The following is a 13511-nucleotide window of genomic DNA, read 5'->3' on the forward strand; positions in this document are numbered from 1 at the left end:
GCAGCGCGCGTTCAAGTTAGCGCAATTTCAGGCGCCACCTTCAAAACACACATTTCATCCCTCAATAAGTTCTGATGTTGGTTCCAACGGGAAAATAAAGACTTCTATCGCTCCTACAACTGAAAGTATTCAAATAGCACAAATCACATAATAATTATGCTTCAGTTTGCATTTGGTTACAATAATAATATCTATTATAATATTATATTACTAATATAATAATTTTAAAGAAATTTCAAAGAAGTTTCATTCCCTTCGCGCTTCGTGCACCACTATCGCCATCTGCAAAAGAGAATACATATGGGTATGTTACCAGTTAGGTAAGATAATAGATAACTAACTTAAGTTGACATCAGCTACTAGGTAAACAATTTATTACCTATTATCATTACAAATAATTATGATACATTAGAGTTGAAACGAATGTACGGTGTTTCTTACAATTAACACGTCATGAGATTTCACGAAGGGATATTACGATAATAACAGTGTGCAACACGGCTTGTCTTCGTCTGTAGCAGTCCTGGTTTTTCAGTGTCCTCTTCCTCCTCGATTAGCGATCTGATGCAGCTTCTGTATCTGGGGGTAGTTCAGAGAATCTTCGCTTTCACCCTCGTGCCACTTGACGGGGAATTGTTTTCCACACTCCTGTACAGCCTCTTTGTTCTCTTTCAGATTCTGTTGCAATTCAGGGCTTTTCTTCAGTGTACTGATGCAATTCACTTTGTCGAGATTGTAAAGAGCACAGATAATGTCACAGCCTCTAACTGCGTGCGATAACAAAATATTCTATCAAGCGGGGTGGCCATTTCTCTGAGTAGAGTAAAACTGATGTGGATTTTCGACGGCCGCTGTGGCCGAGCAGTACGAGGCGCTTCAGTCCGGAACCGCGCTGCTGCTACGGTCGCAGGTTCGAATCTTACCTCGGGCATGGATGTGTCTGATTTCCTTAGGTTAGTTAGGTTTAAGTAGTTCTAAGTCTAGGAGACTGATGACCTCAGATGTTAAGTCCCATAGTACTTAGAGCCACTCTTGTGAGATTTTCCTTCTCCATGCTCACATCAAAACTATATCAGTTTGTTGATTAATATCTCTTAAGGTAACGAGAAGGTCTTTGGCTTCCCCAGCAACAGTAACGGTTCACATGGCTCTGAGCACTATGGGCCTTAACTTCTGAGGTCATCAGTCCCCTAGAACTTAAAACTACTTAAACCTAACTAACCTAAGGACATCACACACATCCATACCCGAGGCAGGATTCAAACCTGCGACAGTACCGGTCGCGCGGTTCCAGACTGAAACGCCTAGAACGGATCGGTCACTCTGGCCGTGGGATACAAAGATAGTGCGGTCGTTATAAGCACAACTCTGTTGTAAGCTATGTTTGCTTAGGCCAACTTGTCTATTATTAATTAGAAATGTTTCCTCAGAGACACGCGTTAACATCGTTTTGTCGAAAATTAATTCCACTTAGCTGCGTTTGTGGGACCTTCTCGCTCGCTCGTTCTCCTTGTTTCTGTTGTTCAGCTTGTCAGAGTACCCATCGAACGCTACAGTCGACCTTTAATTGTATTCAATGGAATGGAGGAAGCGTAGCTGTGAGGTTTATCTGAAAATGACCACCGACAGAGCACAGAGCCAAACAGCTCGATACAACAGGTACCCCCATCAACAGGAGGAGGTCAGTGGCATCTTACAAACTTGGTGTGCTTCCACCACCGCAAGCATCAACTACCAACCACTGCATTAACATCGTAACATTGCTGGAGAATGGAATCAGGCAATGTATGCCCAATGAAGTACGTAAGAAAGCTTGTCAAAAAGCTTCTAGGAAACTTTTCGCTATTTGGCGTTTCTTAGCACCATCTGAGTGAACTAAACTGGTGGGCGAGTGTGTCAGCACTACAAGATGGGATACCAATTGAGCAGCGAGGTGTTTGATTATGATCCGTCGATCACCTCCAATGAGAGTGTCCGCACGTTCCAACACTGGAGGTGTCAGAGCTGTGTGTGGCCAGCCGGCACGCGGGAGATCGGACAGATTTTCGTGACCTTGTTGCGATGATGGCAGATGCCTCGTTCAGTGACTCATCGTGCTCTTGTGCACTGGTAGGTCTCCGCTCCGTAGATATTGTGCAAGAACATTTCAACATCTGCGATGCTCTGGTTTTCCTCCAAAAGAAACTCAATGACAGTTTCTAGAATGTGATTATCACTCTGCAGCGGAGTGTGCGCTGATGTGAAACTGAGTGCATCTCATTCTGGAAGCATCACCCAGGCTGTGGCTAAGCCATGTCTCCGCAAGATGCTTTCTTTCAGGAGTGCTAGTTCTGGAAAGTTCGCACAAGGGCTACTGTAAAGTTTGGAAGGTAGGAGACGAGGTACTGGCAGAAGTACATCTGTGGGGACGGGCTGTGAGTTCGTAGAGCACTTGCCCGCGAAAGGCAAAGATCCCGACGTCGAGTCTCGGTCCGGCACACAGTTTTAATCTGCCAGGAAGTATCAATGACAGTTCTCTGCTTGGAATGTACCTCCGTTAATTTCGAAGGCTACGTATAGCGGCGCCACTTATCGGAACTTCATGAAGTGTAGGGCCTTAATCGGGAATTTTCCACGATGTCTGCAATAAAGGCCGCGTTTTTTTTTAACCTAAATCGCTCGAGAAAAAAATGCATTATTTGTTGAACGTCCTCGTGCTACTACCAAATGAATTCCACCTACGCTAAAATCACAGTAATTACATGAATGTGTGTATAAATATCATATAATACTTATAATACATATAATCTTAAACAAGTTGGCTGCGTAATGTTCAGAACAGAGTTCACACAGCTCTCTTCGTAAAATACGTACTCACTGACTGCAAGAAAAATACATGAGACGAAACACTGACTCTGTCTTCGCGGCCCCGCCTTGTCAGGGACGTCTGCCAATAACCGTTACACTCAAAGCTTCTACAAAACTTTTCGCTATTTGGCGTTTCTCAGCACCATCTGAGTGGACTAAACTGGTGGGCGAGTGTGTCAGCACTACAATCAGAGATACCAACAGAGCAGCAGTTCGCTGTAAACTGTACTGAGATCACAAAACTCAAAATTCTACTAGCTGACCAAAATCGCTGCCGGTCACTAAAGCAAACACGCCGTTTTCCTTTTCTCTTGCATTAATACAAGTTCTGTGTCCACATCGCTCAGCCGTGGCCCGCGCCCACCGTTAGTGATTACAATTACCCCAGCATCACTCTCGCAGTTCACTTCCTTCCAACTCGCTCACCGCAGATACACTCCACGCTATCCACTTGCGGCATCGAAGCTCTGCCCCAGAAGCGGAGGCGTCGAACTGGAGCGCATTGTACGGGAACTGGACTCTGGCAGCGGGTAAATCAAAAGCTCAATTTCACATGACACACACGCAGTGATTAAAGCAGTGGACTCGAGTTCGGCAACAGTGAGGCTCGACACCCTAATACAAGCTCAAGCGAGGGTTTTCATTGGTTTCCTAAAATAGCTTCATGTGAATGCAAGATCATTTGTTTTCTAATAATACGGCTAGTTTCCAGTCCTTTCCTTGTGCAACCTGGCCTTTTCTGACTTTTTTTTCCTTTTTCATGAGGAGGCGGGGTCATCACACTTATGACTGGTTTGAATTCGCCCGACGTGACTTCTCCTGTGAGGAAATAACATGCCTTAGGCAAAAGCTAGAGTTTTATTACATACAGTTTTCAGCGATACTGTTAGGTTTATGATGCTTTTGAAGTTCGAGACACGACGTATTTTCTGTTACCACACTAGCCAGGAAAGGGACAGAAACATTTGCATAGCATGAATTGAATTTGTAAGATGTAGCTCTTTCACGTGTATAGTTAACAGCTGCATGAGCTCTATTAACTCTTAAGAATACAAACAGTTTCACAGAAACACTGTCTTGATATTCTCATGTGGTAAAACCAACAACGCACACCATGCCTTAGTGGAAGCCCACACATCGTAGACCGACTCGAAAATACAATTCTGGCCATTAAAATTGCTACATGACGAAGATGACGTGCTACAGACGCGAAATTTAATCGACAGGAAGAAGAGGCTCTGATATGCGTATGATAAGCTTTTCAGAGCATTCACACAAGGTTGGCGCCGGTGGCGACACCTACAGCGTGCTGACATGAGGAAAGTTTCCAACCGATTTCTCATACACAAACAGGAGTTGACCGGCGTTGTCTGGTGAAATGTTGTTGTGATGCCTCGTGTAAGGAGGAGAAATGCGTACCATCACGTTTCCGACTTTGATAAAGGTCGGATTGTAGCCTGACGCGATTACGGTTTATCGTATCGCGACAATGCTGCTCGCGTTGTCAACATCCAATGACTGTTAGCAGAATATGGAATCGGTGGGTTCAGGAGGGTAATACGGAACGCTGTGCTGGATTCCAACGGCCTCGTATCACCAGCAGTCGAGATGACAGGCATCTTATCCGCATGGCTGTAACGGATCGTTCAGCCGCGTCTCGATCTCTGAGTCACCAGATGGGGACGTTTCCAAGACAACAACCATCTGCACGAACAGTTGGACATCGTTTGCAGCAGCACGGACTATCAGCTCGGAGACCATGGCTGCGGTTACCCTTGACGCTGCATCACAGACAGGACCGCGTGCGATGGTGTACTCAACGACGAACCTGGGTGCACGAATGGCAAAGCGTCATTTTTTCGGATGAATCCAGGCTCTGTTTACAGTATCATTATCGTCGCATCCGTGTTTGGCGACATCGCGGTGAACGCCGATTGAAAGCGTGTTTTGTCATCGGTACACTGGCGTATCACCGGGCGTGATGGTATGGGGTGCCATTGGTTACACGTCTCGGTCACCTCTTGTTCGCATTGACGGCACTTTGAAAGGTGGACGTTACATTTCAGATGTGTTACGACCCGTGGCTCTACCCTTTATTCGATCCCTGCGAAACCCCACGTTTCAGTAGGATAATGCACGACCCCCTGTTGCAGGACCTGTACATACCTTTCTGGATACAGAAAATGTTCGACTGCTGCCCTGGCCAGCACATTCTCCAGATCTCTCACCTACTGAAAACGTCTGGTCAATGGTGGCCGAGCAACTGGCTCGTCACAATACGCCAGTCCCTACTCTTGATGAACTGTGGTATCGTGTTGAAACTGCATGGGCAGCTGTACCTGTACACGCCATCCCAGCTCTTTGTGTATTCAATGCCCAGGCGTATCAAGGCCGTTATTACGGCCAGAGGTGGTTGTCCTGGGTACTGATTTCTCAGGATCTATGCACCCAAATGTGAAAATGTAATCACATGTCAATTCTAGTCTAATATATTTGTCCAATGAATACCCGTTTATCATCTGCTTTTTCGCTTGGTGTAGCAATTTTAATGGCCGGTAGTGTACAATGCAGCTGTAATTATATGAGAAGGGATATAAGCTTCCCACAGAGGCAGGACTGCTAGACAAAAGCCAGTCTTTCCATACGAGACTCGTCTCGTTTGACACAGACAGGTGACAGTGCGGGGCTGCGTAGCGAAGCCTGCCGGTGACAGGCAGTTCCCGATACGGCACAGCGGCAAGTGTGTCAGCGCAGGTCCGCCGAAGGTCTTCCAAGCAGGCGTGCCTCGCGCAGAGCTGAGCTGCATGCCAGAGGAGCCGCGGCGACCAGCAGGGGCCGTCGTGCCGCGCCGCGCCGTGCCGCGCGCCTCCTGCCTCCGCGGCTCCCACCACCCGCCAGGCACTGCTGGCATCGTTCACCCGACTCCACTGGTTACAGGGCCCGCCAGCCCACCTCCGTAGCCGAGGGTGCTTTCATTTTCAAGACAGAGCGGGGGCCCCGTTTGTGAGCTCTGACACGACGTCGTAGCAGTACTAAACGACAAGTCTTACAAATCTGCTGCTGGAGACCTTGTTACCAATCTGAACAATGTGTGTGGAATCTTGTGGGACTTAACTGCTAAGGTCATCAGTCCCTAAGTTTACACACTACTTAACCTAAATTATCCTAAGGACAAACACACACTCCCTTGCCCGAGGGAGGACTCGAACCTCCATAGGGACCAGCCGTGCTACCAATCTCTCTCTCTCTCTCTCTCTCTCTCTCTCTCTCTCTCTCTGTATTCTGTTATCGGGAATCCTAGCACCTTTTTTCTACATTGTGTGACGTCCCTTCCCTCCTTTTTCACTCGCCAGGAGGAGACGCGACTCGTAACGATGTTCGTCCCCGTCGGTGTGACGTGGAACAGCACCTGTAGCGCGTGCTTAGCCGAGCGGTCTTAGGCGCTGCTGTCATGGACTGTGCGGCTGGTCCCGGCGGAGGTTCGACTCCTCCCTCGGGCATGGGTCTGTGTGTGTTTGTCTTTAGGATAATTTAGGTTAAGTATTGTGTAAGCTTAGGGACTGATGACCTTAGCAGTTAGGTCCCGTAAGATTTCATACATATTTTGAGCGCCTGTAACTCTCGTAAGAAAAGGACTCCTCGCGTGGTTTGGAAATATTCTGTTATTTGTTAACAACAGTCTTCTCAGTTTGTGCGAACTGGTAAACTGCAATCGTTCATTTTTATTTTTATGTCCGGTTAGTCCCGTGATGAAATAAAATCTTGGCCAGAATGAGATTTTTCACTCTGCAGCGGAGCGTGCCCTGATATGAAACTTCGTTTCAGATTAAAACTGTGTGCCGGACCGAGACTCGAACTCAGGACCTTTGCTTTTCGCGGGAAAGTGCTCTACCCACTGAGCTACCCAAGCACGACTCACGGCCCGTCCTGCGAACCAGGAGAGCTTCTGTAAAGTTTGGAAGGTGGGACACGAGGTACTGGCAAAAGTAAAGCTGTGAGGACGGTGCGTTAGTCGTGCTTGGGTAGCTCAGTTGGTAGAGCTCTTTCCCGCCAAAGGCAAAGGTCCTCAATTCGAGTCTCGGTCCGGCACTCAGTTTTAATCTGCCAGGAAGTTTCAAATAAAATATTGATTCTTGATTTCAACATTACGGTCGTTTTTCACATCATACATAGCGAGGATAAAATTTGCTGTGTACCATTCCGTTGCTACGTCCAGTTGTTAACAACGGTCCGATGTAACTCCAGAGATAACTTACGTTGGAGTAATTTTTTTAATACGCCGTGATACTGGTTTAAACTACTCACTCTTCACCATCCATTATTCATGTACTCACTTACTCACTTAAAATGTTTAAAGAGTTAGGCGACACGTAAGATTTATCTTTTGATTCGGATTTTATTGTTCTTTCTGTAATTATTTGTTTATCCCCACAACACACGCACACCGATATGTCATCCAAGATTAACTTCTGTTCAGTTCAGTAATCGTGACGCTGACGAGAACTTTTGACTAATCGGCGTACTTGTCTTTCCTCGTGTCTTCGTTTTATTGTGTTCTACTCAAGACTACGAATTGTTTTTCTGCCGTTGATCCATTGCTCTCAAAGTTTGTAACTGTTCATCAGTACGAAGGCTAACTTCGATTAACTAATATCACTCAATTGAAGTCTAACTCTCTTCTTATTATACCGTCGCGTTGAGAACGGTAAAGATTACCTTTCATCAGCAAGACTTCGGTCTCTACCTCACGACTTATCAGACATCCAAACTGAATCAACCTAATAGTGCTTGCGTCCAGACAACTATCGCAAAAGTACTCTAGAGCGACTCAAAAGCAACTACCTAACTGAACATTTCCATATCCGAGTTGCATTGTAGTCTCATTGAATTTCCTTTTCGATGCGGCTATAACTCTCTTCCATGGTAAATGTTATCTTTCACTGAATTACTTTCTTGGATTTAACCTTCGTTCATATGATTTTGAATATATTCTATAGATGTTTGATAAAGAATCTAGGATAATTCTTTCCTTTTATCTCCCCTTTTTGTATGTTCTCGGTATCTGAATAATAAAGGTGTTAATCAAAATATTACCAGTGTAGATTTTATCGTCAATAATTGCCGTCACTGTCAAGATGACTCGCTTCACTCCTTTAAGTTTCCACAAAGTTTGTTAGTTGGGGTTTCTGTCCTTGGGGCGTTAGAATTGGCCAATGCTTCCTTGAAGTAAGTAACATCCCCACCGGCCCTATTGCCCACACGCGAGGGTAACATACACCAGCCTGCCACTGAGTAGGGCAGAGAACGTGACTGAAAGGAAATTATCTAGAGTGGCGTGTTTTGTGGTAGGCGATGAGTGCCACCACTCTTGAGACGGAAGTTCAATTCACTTGGTGTATAACGGCTAATGGGAAGCAAGCCAATCTCGCCTACATCAAATTCACTTTGCGGACTCTCCATTGTATGTCACCTGCGGAGCGATGGATACAGATGACTGTCGCCTTATCTGTGGATCGGCGAAGAATGTTTGACATTTGGTGCGCCAGATGTTGGCTTTCTTCGCACGCGTGACTACAGACCGAGAAACTGCACAATCGGGCCTCTTCCCGGATGAGATGTATTTTCCGAGATCAAAAACGAATTCTGTGACATAGATACGTGGCCACACCGTCCACTATCTGTTCGGTGACGGTGAGGCGACAGTACCAGCAATATGTCTCAAATTTACTCCGGAGCACGTTCCATAATCCACCTCGCAGCTGCATTATTTATAACAGAACGTGAAACGCGAACCCTTTTTGTTAAGCTTGGACAAGCAAAGGCGAGCACATAGCTACGAGAAGACATGCAACGACAATTTCGCAGCGAGTAGCACTATGGATCCTCCCGTCGTAACAAGATGACCTCTTTGATTTTCCTTCCAGTTTGATAGCCGACGAGGGCCGGTTCTCATTTACCTTCCCCTCGGTATTATGAGGACTACTACAGAAAAAGCTTTCGCAGCACACCGGTGACGGTAGAAAAAAAATTTTTTCCTCCTTTCCCTCCATCTATTTTGGTCCTCTTGGATCCTGTACCTTCCACCGCTTAATTCTGAAGGGGAGGACAGGACATCGTGGCCAGGCCTCGGGTTGTGAACGCTGCCCACTTTGCCCATGACGCCCTCTCGCCAGCCTTGATAGGTCGGTAACGTATGCCTGTTCTGTGGCACTAGTCTCGCAGATAAGCTGGTTCGAATCCTGAGGGTGGAAGAGATTTTCACTGCCAGTAATTGACCGCCAAGAGGGGAAAATTTGGGGCGTTAAGATCCTGGTGACCAGTCTTTGTAGCAATGTGCTGTTTAAATTCCAAACCTCTCAGGACTGTCTCCTGAAGTGAGGGCTGACTGTTGATAGAGATCCGTCAGTCGGATGACAGGACGTTGAGATCGGCAGCCCCATTTGTGGTACTTGAGAGGCACCAGTCTCACCCTTCCCCTTCTCTCGTGATAATACACCACAGACCCAAGACTACAGTGTACGCACATACTTATCTCTCACCTTCACTCCACAAATACACATACGACCAAACTCTTACAAATCCGTAAGGAAAGCGGCCAACGTGCGTGGAGGAAGGACGGCCTTTATAATGTTATTTTTTAATTTCTTTCAGTAAAACCCTTAAATACAATAACGCGAGGTAGTTTCATTTTGTCGCCTTGCTACGACGAAAAATATAAGCGGAGACAATAAAAGACCCAGAGCAATATATCAATAATGAATAAATGAAGAATGTCTTTTTGGGTAGATAAAAGGAATAATGTCTATTTGATCTTATTATTCTGTTGGATAACACCCAGATCGTCGATTATATGTAACGTTCCATTAAATAATAATTTCCATTAAATAATAATCCACCTCAATACTGATTATGTCTTATTAGTTATTTCAAAATTACCTATCAAAAATATTAACGTAAACATTGTTTCATGAGGCCATCTTTAAAAAAAACGGGATCGATTCGTTTCGTATAAAATTTTTTTAGGAATATTTGCCTCCAGTTTGTTTACCGCCATTTTTAAAACTGAACCTGCAGAATTAAGAAACTAAATCTGAATAGTGCACTAAATGAGATTGTCATGTAAAGAAAACCATTTAATAACCATTATTAAACGGATAGATTTCATGAAAATTACCAGTCTAACTGATTTTTCTAATTTAATAAAAGCTGAATGAAAACCTCACTGATATTTAAAGGAAGTTATATCAACTACAGACATTGCAATAGGGCTTGTAGTGAAGACAAAAATCAATTCAATTTTTTTAATATTGCCTGCCCATTCTATGCTTAACTTTTGATTAAGGAAAGGTGGAAACTACTTATCCATTAGTAGTATGAGGCCATATTAAACCTTTCCGACAGACGGCTCAACCCACCCCGTTGGGATACCCCATACAACATTTATATTTTTACACTGAAATTATGTAAACTTAAGAGAATATATATTCATACACATTGTTTGTTGTTGCAGCGGTCTTCAGTACGGAGAGACTGGTGTAATGCTGCTCTCCTCGCTAGGCTATAAGTGCTAGTCCCTCTATCTCTGCACGACTATCGCAAAGTAAAACCACTTGAATCTATTTACTAACTGTTGGTCTCGCTCTACATTTTTTACCCCTCCATTCCTTCTCCACCCCCCCCACCCCCCCACCCCACCTCACTCTACCCACCTCCACCCATTAATCAAATTGACTAGCGACCTATTCCTTCTTTCACTTAATTGGTGCCATTAATTTGTTCATGATTCGATTCAGTATCTTTTCATTAGTTATTTTTCCAGCTGATCTTCAGAATTTGAAACGTATCTATTGTCTTTTCCTCTGTATTCTTCATCGTTCACCTCTTACTTCCGTACAAAGCTATACCGCAAATACATCCACAGGAGACTTCGCAGCACTTAACTCTATACTGCGTGTTAAAATATCTGTGTTTTTTAGGAAAGCTTTTCATGCTAGTCGTCGAATACTTTCAATGTCTTATTTCCTAATCTGTCTCGTGTTGCATCACCTTATTTAATTCGTTTACGTTCGGCTGCCTCTGTTTCACGTTTGTTTATGTCCATCCTGTAACGCAGTTTCTAGACACCATCCAATCCGTTTAAATGATCTGAAAGTTCTTTGCTGTTTCTGACAGAATTGGAATGTCACCAGCAAAAAGTAAAATGTAGTTTTGCCCTGTGAACTTTAAAATTATTAACAAATTTATTAATAGTTCTGTTGACTGACTTCTCAATGTACAGAAAATACGGGATATAGGATACAACTCTGTCTTAATGCTTTCTCAATTACTGCTTGCCTCTCATATTTTTCGACTCTTTATAACTGCTGTTTGATTGCTATACAAGGTGTAGATAAGCATTCGTTCCCTGTTTTTTATGTCGGCTACTTTCAAAATTTCAAAGAGTGTTGTCCATTGTCGAAAGCTTTCTCTAAATCGGCTCGCGTGTTGCTACATTCCTCCAGAATCCAAATTAATCTTCTCCGCTGTCGGCTTCCACTTCTCTATTTTTGTGTAAATAATTTACAAGGGGAGATCAGAAAGTTTGCTTGCATTTCATTGTATCTACACCCGCATCAGAGTCTCGCTGGATAGCATATATGCGGCAGCAACACCCTCAAACGAAAACTTTTTGATGATTCCAATACGCTACTGTTCTGCAACCAAGTCTTTTTAAACTGATAATTCTGTGATATATACACATTCAGCATCTGCTTTTTTTGGAATGGGAATTATTATACTCATCTGGAAGTGTGGAGCTATTTCGTCTGTTTCATCTATTTTACATAGTAAGTAAAATAGTTTTGCCATGGACGGTTCTCCCAAAGATTTTAAGGATTCTGTTGTACGTGTCTTGTTTCCGGTCGGGTCTGTCGGTGCTCAGTCAAATTTTGTTGCAGTGTTGCATTTACCATCTCATTTATATCCACTTCCTCTTCGCTTTCCTTCATATTGGATTAACGTTTATTTTCATATGCATAGTGCTTCTTTATATTCCTTTCAGCTCCTAACCTTCCCTTCTTTGTTCAGTTTGCTCAGTAGAGGCATCAATAAATAAATTGAACTGCCTCAGTAACCGCGTAACTGACAGCCAAATTAAAATCTAAATACGGCGCACGGTCCTTGGCGACCTACACGGAGGTGACAAAAGCCACGGGATATTTCCTAATATTGTTTCGGACCTCCTGTCCAGCGTAGTGCGGCAACTCGTCTTGGCATGGACTCAACATGTGGTTGGGATTCCACTGCAGAAATATTGAGTCATGTTGCCTATGTAGTCATCCACAATTGCGAAAGTGTTGCTGGTGCAGGATTTCATGCACCAACTGTCCTCTTGATTATGTTCCGTAAATGGTCGATGGGATTTCGGTTGGGCGATCTGGGTGGCACAATCATTCCCCCGAATTATCCAAAATCTTCTTCAAACCAATCGCGAACAATTGTAGCCCAGTGACATAGCACATTGTCATCCATATAAATTCCACTGTTGTTTGGGAACATGAAGTTCATGAATGGCTGAAAATGGTCACCAAGTAGCTGACCGTAACCATTTTCAGTCAATGATCGATTCAGTTGGACTAGAGGACCCAGTCCATTCCATGTAAATACAGCCCACACCATTATGGAGTCACCATTAGCTTGCACAGTGCCTTGTTCACAAACTGTATCAGTGGCTTCTTGGAGTCTGCGCCACACTTAAACCCTTTCCTAATAACATCGAGACTCATGCGACCAGGTCACGGTTTTCTAGTCGCCCAGAGTCCAACCGACAGGATCACGAGCCCAGAAAAGGCTCTGTAGGCGCTGTCGTGCTGTTAGTAAGGTATTCGCGTCCGTCCTCCGCTGCCTCAGCCAATAAAAGTTAAACTTCGCGGCACTGTCTTAACGGATATGTTCGTCGTACGTGTCACATTGATTTCTGTTGTTATTTCATGCAGTGTTGCTTGTCTGTTAGCACTGACAACTCTACGCAAACGCCGCTGCTCTCGGTAGTTAAGTGAAGGCCATCAGACACTGCGTTGTGCATGGTGGCCGATAATGCCTGAAAGTTGGTGACGACACACTTTTGACGCTGTGGATCTAGTAATATTGAATTCCCTAGCGATTTTTGAAGTGGCATGTCCTGTGCGTCTACTTTCAACGACCAATCCGCCTTGAAAGTCCGTTAATTCCCGTCTTGTGGACGTAATCACTTCGGAAACCTTTCTACATGAACCTCTTGAATTCAAATGATAGCTCCACCACTGTAGTGCCCTTTTATACCTTGTGTACGCGATACTACCGCAATCTGAATAAGTCCAGATCGCTAGCCCATGACTTTTGTTATCTTAGTGTACATCTCTTGATTGTGATCCCCAAAGGTTATAACGTACTCCGTTGCAGGTCACCGGAGAATCTCATACACAGGCAATACTTTCATCTATAGAGCTCACCAGGAAATTTTTGCTGTAGCCGAAGCCGTTAAAGGATAAAATGGCTCTGAGCACTATGGGACTTAAAATTTGTGGTCATCAGTCCCCTAGAACTGAGAACTACTTAATCCTAACTAACCTGAGGACATCACACACATCCATGCCCGAGGCAGGATTCGAACCTGCGAGCGTAGCGGTCACGCGGTTCCAGGCTGA

This window comes from Schistocerca gregaria, chromosome 1 (assembly GCF_023897955.1).
Source record: "Schistocerca gregaria isolate iqSchGreg1 chromosome 1, iqSchGreg1.2, whole genome shotgun sequence".
In the NCBI taxonomy this organism is placed as follows: Eukaryota; Metazoa; Arthropoda; class Insecta; order Orthoptera; family Acrididae; genus Schistocerca; species Schistocerca gregaria.